At 38.1% G+C, this 10735-nt stretch overlaps 1 long non-coding RNA gene across 1 annotated transcript; it reads right to left on the reverse strand.

Annotated features, from left to right (window-relative positions):
• Nucleotides 1–561: 561 nt before the first annotated feature.
• LOC142101566 (uncharacterized) lies at nucleotides 562–5821 on the reverse strand. Its single transcript, XR_012679041.1, has 3 exons — nucleotides 5664–5821; nucleotides 3622–3778; nucleotides 562–1223 (listed from the first exon to the last, which is right to left on the reverse strand). It is a non-coding gene; the product is annotated as an uncharacterized LOC142101566 (long non-coding RNA).
• Nucleotides 5822–10735: the final 4914 nt, after the last annotated feature.

The raw sequence follows: 10735 nt of genomic DNA on the forward strand, positions 1-10735 counted from the left end.
CTTAATATTGTTATAATATTGCACAATACTTTAATAAACATAAATTTAAAAAATAATAATTAAAAAGTATTACTGTGAACATGACTATGTCCAAAGTCCACTGTTCATGTTCGAGGTTCACCATTAAAAACAGTTAAATTGCATCAAACGAGTAAAAGGACATCACACCTTAATTTGTTGTGTCACATTTAGACATTTTAATGTTTTGTTCTATTGATATAATTGTGCCACAAAATGTACAGTCCTGCATAAAATGTACCATTAATTTGAAAGTATAGGCTGAATCGTGGTTGAAGGTAGCTACCCAAGAAATGCCACCCAAATTGTTCAGCCTCCATTCCCTGAAGCTCTTTTCAATACCCATTTGGTGAGACATGAAATATTTCTTTTGCATGTGGGTGCAGTACAAGTGTAATACCCCGTGTGGTGTTATTTAGAGTATTACATTAAAATTGCATCTTACCAGTATTAGCTAGTTCTCTTTCTGGTTTCAACACTTCAGATTTTCTATGCACCAGAGAGGTAAGGAGATTTATCCAGATAGATTTTAAATGACACAAGTGAATTCTGAACTAATTTCCTTTTATTTTTAAGAAGTTTTCTGATATTTATTTTAGGAGCATACAATTATCTTTAAACAATATCTTATCACTTTAAAACTATTTACAATTGACAAACCTTTAAATTCGCCATACTTATAACTAAGGATGAGCGGACTCGGATTCCGCTAATCCGAGCCCACCCGAACAGTGCGGATCCAACGGGTACTTCCGCCCGGGAAAAAAAATCCGAAACGAGGCTATGACATCCAAGTCTCGCGTCGGATCTCGCGAGACTCGGATGTCATAAATTCGCCGCTTGCGGCCGCCATCTTCATTTGGGCTGTGATCAGGGAAGAGGGAGGTTGTAGGGTAGTGGTGCTCCTGCTCCTGTGTGAGCAGTCCAGTGGTGCTTTATTCTTTTGTCCTGTGCTCTGTCCTGCTGAGTCCAGTGGTGCTTTGGCCAGTGCTCTGTCCTGCTGAGTCCAGTGGTGCTTTTGTCCTGTGCTCTGTCCTGCTGAGTCCAGTGGTGCTTTTGTCCTGTGCTCTGTCCTGCTGAGTCCAGTGGTGCTTTTGTCCTGTGCTCTGTCCTGCTGAGTCCAGTGGTGCTTTGGCCAGTGTCTGTCCTGCTGAGTCCAGTGGTGCTTTTGTCTTGTGCTTTGTTATGATAAGTCCATAGTAATTCTATAATTAACAAATCATAAAAAAAAAATGTAAAAAAAAAATAAAAGAATTATACAAAAATAATTAAAAAAAATATATAAAAAAATAATTTAAAAAAGTATAAAAAAAATTCTAGAGCAATATATTCTTGCAGTCCAGAAATATTAGTACTACAATACCTACGTTCACTGTTCTTGCAGTCTAGAAATATTAGTACTGCTAAATTAAAATACGTTCACTGTTCTTGCAGTCCAGAAATATTAGTATCAGATATTAAACTATGTTCACTGTTCCTGCTACATCAAAAAAGCATGAACCTGCCCTGCCATCAACTAAAACAAGAAGTAGTGACGCGCCTGACCTCCACCCTCTATATGCTGCAGAGGATGGAGGAGCAGCAAAAGGCCATTCAAGCCTACACAGCCACCTACGATGGGCCACGTGTTTGTGCCGCCCACTTGTGTCGCTTAGCTTAGACATCAAGCTACCTCGGGGAAACCTTTTGGACTAAAAACAATATTGTGAGGTGTGAGGTGTTCAGAATAGACTGGAAATTAGCGGAAATGAATGTTATTGAGGTTAATAATAGTGTAGGAGTGAAAAAAAATAAAATATGGATTTTAGCACTTTTTATGCTTTTTTTAAAAAAAAATCAGAACCCAAAACCCAAAATCAGAACCAAAACCTTTCGTCGGGTGTTTTGGCAAAACAAATCAGAACCCAAAACCTCAGGCTAATCAGAACCCAAAACCCAAAACACCAAAAGTGGCCGGTGCACACCCTTACTAATAACACTGATATCTTATTGGAATTCTATGTCTATAGATGTTTCTACCAGAATAAATTATAAATCTTCACACACACACACACACAGGGCTGGACTGGGACTAAAAATCAGCCCTGGCATTCAAAGTACACAGGCCCACCTGAGGAAAGAAAGTATGTGCGGCGCTGAAAAGGGCATGACTACATTGTGTTGTGGGTGTGGCCAACATGGGGCATTGATACATATATTATAATCAAACATTACATGGAGAATCATACATGCAGACCTCTGAGTATATTGGGTTGCCAATTACTGCCATACAGCACCACCCCTGAAGCACCCAAAAAACACATCTTTACTCAGCTCAGACAGTCTTGGATACACTTCACTATACACTGTATATATGCAATGCTTGTTGATAGATAGAGTGTATTATTTGAATAAAAATCCCCTACATGTCTTTTACATTTAACAATGTCAAATAATGTCAGCAAAGATGGGTATATCCTTTACAAACATATTATGTACATGGGGATATGCATAGTAAAATACAAATACATATAATTAAATTAAAATTAAGCTGTGTACTTCTCTTGCAGCATGATTGATTACTGAGGCTGTCCATCAATCGATCACTCTGCAGGAGAGAGGCCAAATATGATTTAAACTGTCCCAATGTCTGTCTACGTGTTTTCCTGAAAATCAGGAGCACAATGAAGAGATGAAACAGCTGTTAACAGCGATGGATCAGCAACAATATTTAACAATGAATTAAAGGAAATATAGGGATTTTTATTTTATTATGCATCCCATTAGATTATACATTGCCAATAGGGTTGTTCACTTTTGGACTTCAATGCCTCTTTATGTACTAGCCCCTTTTATTTAGCAAATTAGATTCCACATGTTACTTACAGCCAGGATGAAGAATGCACTATATATTTCAAGAAGCTACTGCAGCTCATAGTGGCAGAACAAAGCATCACCTCTAATCAATAGAATGAAACAGAGCATGCATTTATACTGCTACATGGGGGATGGAGTAAGTACAAGAAGAGGGAGGTTTCCTAAAGTGGTCAAGATAGCATTTAAGAAATTTAAGCACACAGTTAAACTGACTTGATCATAGTAGTTGTAGTCCATTTTTAAAGATGGGCCGGTCCGCAGGTCCGCATGTCCGCCAGAGCAGCAGCACTTTCATGCACGCTGCTTGGCGGATGGAGAGTCAGTGACGTGCCGGATAGGCAAATAATCACATGGGACGGGACCACGTGACAGGTGCCGTCCCATGTGATTATTTGCCTAGACGGCACGTCACTGACTCTCCATCTGCCGAGCAGCGCGCATGGAAGTGCTGCTGCTCGGGCGGACATGCGGACCTGCTGACCGGCCCATCTGCCCATCGGCCCTTCTGGCATCTGCCAGAAGTGCCAGATGGCCAGTCCGGCCCTGCACACACATATATATATATATATATATATATATATATATATATATATATATATTTACCTAACATTAATATATAACTTGTACAACTCCAACTTATCTCTCTCCTCTCACACTGTCCTCAGTACATAGCTCAGTCTCTGTTTAGTGTGATTTCACAGATCTCTGTACTGCTTGTTTATTTTCAGCACTTTACTTTTTACTCACACTTCTCTTTTGCTCACTTCTTCTCTTCTTATACTTTTTTCACTTTTAGTCTGCTTATAATTCACTTTGTCCGATTTTTATTCTGTCCCTATTTTTCTCTCTCAGTCTATCCAGACACAGGGATCTCTCTTGGCGGTCCTGAGCAGGGTTGCCAAGTCTGAAATGAAAAATAAGCAACCGCCAAGTGAAAAACAAGCCCAAAACAAGCCCAAACCAATCCTAAAAAGCCCCAAAAAGCCCAACTTACAGGGGACAGGGGTGTAAGTGTACTGAAAACCACAATGTTTATTGTTCATTATTAAATAAATACATATAAAGATTTCTACAATCTGTCTTCAATGTTTCCTCAATAAAACATTGGATAAAATACAAATAAAATACTATACCATGTTTCATACAGCATCTGGTACAGTAATACATTGACCAATTGTGTTCTCACTGCTATTAAAATGCATTTAATGAGTTAATAATTCCAATACTTTATTCATCTACTATGAATGGTGACCAGTCAGGGACAAATACAAGATTAAAAGTGAATGTAATTAGAATAATACTCGGTTTCCATGCAGTCAGAGGACATGCAGTTTCACCTTCATCATCATCATCAACATTTATTTATATAGCGCCAGCAAATTCCGTAGTGCTTTACAATTGGGAACAAACATTGATAAAAACAATACTGGGTAATACATACAGACAGAGAGGTAAGAGAACCCTGCTCACAAGCTTACAATCTATAGGACAATGGGAGTTAGAAAAAAAAGGGCATGTGCTACATCATATTGCACAATGGACCAGCTAGAACGCAAAGGTAAAAGTACTGAGTGGGCTATGTGTGTTGCAGTGTTGGTCAGAGGGTTGTTGTCTTGCATTAGCTGTAAAGAGGATGGTAATAGGGTAATCTAGGGAAATTAAGATGGTGGTTAAGGAATATCATAACCTTGTCTGAAGAGGTGGGTTTTCAGTGAACACTTGAAGGTTTGAAGACTAGAGGAAAGTCTTACTGTGCGAGGGAGGGAATTCCACAACGTGGGTGCAGCCCGGAAAAACTCCTGTAACCGGGAATGGGAGGATGTGATGAGAGTGGAAGAGAGACGTAGATCTTGTGCAGAACGGAGGCGTCGAGTGGGGAGATATTTCGAGACCAGTGAGGAAATGTATGTCGGTGCAATTTTGTTGATGGCCTTGTATGTTGGTAGAAGAATTTTATATTGGATTCGTTGAAATACAGGCAGCCAATGTAGAGACTGACAGAGTGGCTCAGCAGAGGAAAAACGGTTAGTAAGGAAAAGCAATCTAGCCGCTGCATGCAAAATAGATTGTAGGGGTTCAAGTCTGACTTTAGGAAGACCAGTAAGGAGGGAATTGCAATAGTCGATGCGGGAGATGATGAGTGCATGAATTAATGTTTTTGCGGTGTCTTGTGTCAGATATGTGCGTATTCTGGAAATGTTCTTTAGGTGTATGTAACATGATTTAGATATAGAGTTGATGTGGGGAATAAATGACAGTTGTGAATCAAGGATTACACCTAGGCAACGAGCTTGCGGGGTAAGATTTATGGTCATGTTATCAACAGAAATTGAAATGTCAGGCAGGAAGCTTCTGTTTTTGGGTGGGAATATTATTAATTCAGTTTTTGAAAGATTGAGTTTGAGTTGGCGAGAAGACATCTTTCACCTTTGGCAATTAATGTGTTAATACGTTAACCCTTAAACAAGGTCACATCTTAAATCCTTGAATGGTCCCGACTGTGCCCTACATCTGCCAGGCTCAGTGATACTAATACTAATATTCTATATACAGACAGAACACATATAAATATAATATACAGTATACAGAGAGAATATTCGGTACAAGATACATACTACAGACAGATGTACTGACACAAGTGACTCCTTTCTCTATTTTGAATCCCCCTGGTTATAAACCACACATGGAGATCTGAATTTCACATGTTCTTAAATCCCCAGGCTTCTCTCAACTCTTCCTAGTTCTACCGCTTCCTAATCCTTCAGCTGAGAGCTCCTGCTAACACACACCTGCCAACAGCTGAGGTCACACCCACTTAAGAAGAGGCCAGCAGTGTCCAACACTGAATCGTTCGTACACTCAACAAGGCAATAAAGCTTTTTTTTAAAACAAAAAAAAAAGTGCCGAGCTTGTAAAGCCCAAAAACCCGCAATCCGCGGCAAGCAGAAAAAAAACGCAACTTAAAAATAAAACAAGCCCAATTCCGCTTGTTATAAGCGGAATTGGCAACTATGGTCCTGAGTATCACACTCCTCTCTCTCCCTGTCACCACTGGCAACCACCAACCACTCCCAACTGTCACTTCTCCTTCAAGAATTATTTTTTTTAATCTTTATAAACACTTATAACAAATAACAATTGTAACCACATCTAAACAGGCAGGTACATGAACATAGTCATGAGTACACACATATTTACATATAGATACACCTCAGGGTACTCAGGGTTTGGGGTATCACACAAGGTGTATACCTATACTAAGCTCATATTTAGCTATCCAATAAGTTATTTAAAGCAGAAGGGGCTAACTTTAGCACCCCCTCTTTTGTCGCTACCTTAAAGTGATGAGCTTGCACTTTCTATATAAACTGACACAGTGGCGTAAAAATAGGAGCATTATATCACAAGACAGCATATGCATATGGGGAGCCACAGGTTTTCTGCTTTTTAATGGACCTTTAGTAGATGTTATTTATGGTATCTGCAGGAAAGACAGCACCTCAAAACATTCTACAGTCACATTCACCATCTGGTGTCCACAGAAAATATATTCACATACAAAAACCAGAAAAATATACCTGCACAAGTAAGGGATCCTGCCACAGAATAATTACACTATTTATTATTGAAATACTCTCAAACCTATAGTTTAAATTGTGAGGGCGGTGCTCTCCAGAATATATACAGGAAAAAGAAGAAAATTCAGATATGCAAGCACACTGATTCAATATTAACATTCCATATTTTATTATGAATTAAATTATCAATATTCTATATCTCACAAATCCCCAATACATTTTCTCATGTGAAACTTTTCATTGATTTAAATATAGTGTTATACATGCAAAAAAAAATTGTGATAAAATTATGATTAAAAATTAAATGTAAGAGAAAGGGAGTGCTCCCTTCGTTAAACCTCAATATGTTTAAGAAAATGTTCTCATGTTTTATGTGAGTTTTATGCGAGTCCGTTTGTTTATTCATATATTTCTGGAACCAAACTTATTGCAGTAAACCGTCTCTTTCTAGTACCAGAAAGATGACCCAGTAATGTAAATGATTCAAGTATACTGAATAAATTCAGGGTCTATTCATCATAAGCAGGTGTAATCATTAGATTCCACAGTGTGAGGTGTATCATGCCAGCTTCTGATTACATTGTTTCCCATCTTATTTAATTTTAAAATGTTTTAATCAGTGTGTGCATCCATTACATACAGGTTTTTTTTTAGCAGTGTGTGTGGTGTTATGAATTATCAGTCATTACAATAACCATAATGTCCCCCACTTTATTCAATCCTTATATCAAATATATCAGTATGACATCTAATTCATATGTGCCTCTTGTGTGAACTTACTGCAGACAAATCTATCTGTTTAATCCTTCACTATCAGGTGTGTCCCACCACCTTATAAAGAATCTGCTTTCCACACTACTATTAGTATATCAGTGTGTTGCATATTTAAAGGTTCACACTTTATTGTGAACCTGCACCTTAATACATAGTGTATTGTTCGCGGTTCAATGTTTCTATTCCTAAACTTCTTTAATTCCACAATATAAATAAATAAATACATACTAGTGTGTATTGATTATAGGAGCACACTTCAATGTTTCCCAATAAAATATTTCAGTGTGTGAGACAATGAAATATTAGTCATTACAATAACCATACTGTCCCCACTTATAGTCTTTCTTATAACAGAGAAATAAAGCAGTTCGATATCTAATTGAGGTGTTTTTCCTTAGTGAATTCAAAGTTCATTCCCTGCAGACAAATCTATTTCCTTGCTCCTGCAATATCAGGTGCATTACACCAACATGTAAGGATTTTACTTTTCATATTCCTTTAGTTTATTAGAGTGTCACATATTATAAGATTCACACTTTTTTGTAAATCTGCAGTTTAATACATAGTGTATTCTTCACTGTTTAATGTTTCTGGTCCTAGAAACACTATTCTCATAATATCATCCAAAATATCTGATAGTTCAAACAGGCAGTTTTTAAGTAGTTATAACCGTGTCGTACATAAACTTATGATTTGTTGCTAAATCTTGTTTCAAATTGGAGACATAACAGTATAATTATCTTCAAAATGCAGCTGCTTTTTAAACAGTTGCTTTCACAGTCTGCCCTACTAAAGTCTACTATTATATGTATGAATTAAGCATTCTCTGACTGATTATAACCTTTTGAACTCACAGCTTAGAACCCCTAATAATTGCTCAGTGGTTTCACTTATTTATGCCTGTCAATATAGGTTCATACTGGTAACTAAATGTCGATGTATAACTCTTATATATTCATTTCAACCTAATATACATCCACTAATGCTGAATACTCTATAATGTAATATAGTTGGATTCACAGGTCTCCTCACTATGTCCTACATACATTGCACCTGTTTGCTTTTTCAAGGGCTATTAAGCCTTTCAACAGGTTTCACTGCTTTATAAATAGTCTCCAGTCCAATCAACTGCAGTATCTCATGATTGACAGCACATCTCTCCAATTATCAATGCTCCCTTGTGATTGGCACTGCATCTATCCAATTAACAATGTTCTCTCATGATTGACAGCACTTATTGCCAAGGAGCATACAGCCCCTTTTGCCATTCAAATTAGGCTAGCTGTACATTGGTGATCAGAAGGCAGTTCAATATAGTTTAATATATATTGAACTGCCTTCTGATCACCAATAGCCTGGAACCACTATACAAGCAAGATTGGATCTAGAAAATATTGTATTCTTTTGTTACATGAGGCTGAAAGGAGAGATTCAGTTTTTAAAAGTGTAATCCGCCTACATTCAGCCTTTGTTCTCTTTTGTCTCCTATCCCATGAATGAATATTTGGGAGTAAGAAGAAAGATGATACAAGAGAAAAAAAAAAAGTAAAGACCCTTGATTGGAGTTAACCACATTACCCTGACTAAGTCTAATCTTGACTGATCTTGGAAGCTAAGCAGGATTGTGTCTGGTCAATACTTGGTTGGGAGACCATCTGGTTATATAATATAGAGATGTGGTTGATTTATCAATATAAGAAGAAAGAGGATAAAAGAAAGAATGTAAAGATCCTTTATTGAAGTTGATTGTTGTCTGCCTGATGATATAAGCATAACACCTAGGGGGATCATAAGATACCTATCCTTTCAGGATATATGACACAGGAGTGATATAAAGATTTTATGGAACTATTTTGATTCACTTAATTATTTATTTTACATGTGTCAATGTGGAATTTTCCTATATGTTTTTTCTGACATTTATTCCTAAAAACACATGTTTACTTCTTGATGATTCACATTATTTAATAAACACATTATTGCATAGATGATCCTTCTCTTTGTTCTAATTCACCCATCCCCAGAAAATACAAGTTGTCAGCAGTTTCAGAAGAGGGGATCTCAATCAGGAAAAATAGAGGATGTTTACATGATGTTCACTGATGCATGTGTACCCATATTGTAAAGGCAACAGATCAGATGACACTAGTTGAGTTTGGTCTCAGTTTGTAGCCACAGTTACCTACTTGCCAAAGATAGTTTTAATCAATTTATCAAAGGCCAAACAGCTGGAAAACCACATGAAAATGCACCACATTACACATCGCTGTCTTGATTTTTAAAATGATATCAATATAAATTGTGAGCAGTGCCGTAACTAGACATTTCAGTGCCCTGGGCGAGACAGGACACCGGCGCCCCCCATCAAAGTGGGAGTGACATTTGCCAAGTGGGTGTGGCCAACCTAATGTGGGGGTGTGGCTAGCACTTTACTGTAAAGAATTCTGCTACACATATTTGCAAATGCATGATATATATATATCTATCAGAGCCGGATTTACACCTCATGGGGCCCTAGGCAAGATATTGGTTTGCCCCCCTTCACACACACAGTGGCCCCTCACACACACATAATACACACACACAGTGGCCCCTCACACACACATAATACACACACACACAGTGGCCCCTCACACACACATAATACACACACACACACAGTGGCCCCTCACACACACATAATACACACACACACAGTGGCCCCTCACACACACATAATACCAGGGGCGGATTGGGAACTTAAAGTGGCCCTGGAAAAATTCTGAAAGTGGCCTCATGTGGGCGGGACCAATAAATGGTAGGCGGGGCAAATTGTAGGCGGAGTTAGCACTCCAATAGCTCGAGCCACATTGGTTTTTATACAAGGCAAATGCAATACGCTATGGTAAGCAGAGTCCGTCTATCACAGTTGACGGAGCTAACACACAAGTAGGCAAAGCATTGCACATGTAGGTGGAGCAGTCACAAGTAGACAGAGTCAGCACACCAGTGGATGGTGTATACACATTAGTTATGTAAGTGGAGCAGCTTAATCCAGCAGCAGGGAGTTCCCAGGGTTAGCATTAATGTAATAATAGTTGGGTCACCCACCGGATCAAAAAGTCTCAGTAACAATATAAAATTAAAAAAATAAAAAGTAAATCACACTGCTTCTGCATACCTGTATGCAAAACTGTAGCATGTCGAAACCATGCTGGTGTGTGCCTTAGCCCCGAATAAGAGGTTCCAACCTCCCAATGTCCTCTATTCCTCCCAATCCCCTCTTCTTGGAGTTAGGGATTTCAAAGATAAAAACCACATACTTTTAAATAAAACTGTGATTACTTATACACACAAGCATGAACAATTAAAACATTTTTCTTTTTCAGATTAAATTAAAATACTCCCATGGATGCATCATACATATTGAATTGCAAGGTTTATACTGTTCTGCATGATAATTTAGCCAGTATTAGTGATACAAATACAATATAAACAGCCTCCTAGTGACCGCCATACAAAATAAACAG

Source organism: Mixophyes fleayi, chromosome 9 (assembly GCF_038048845.1).
Source record: "Mixophyes fleayi isolate aMixFle1 chromosome 9, aMixFle1.hap1, whole genome shotgun sequence".
Lineage (NCBI taxonomy): Eukaryota > Metazoa > Chordata > Amphibia > Anura > Limnodynastidae > Mixophyes > Mixophyes fleayi.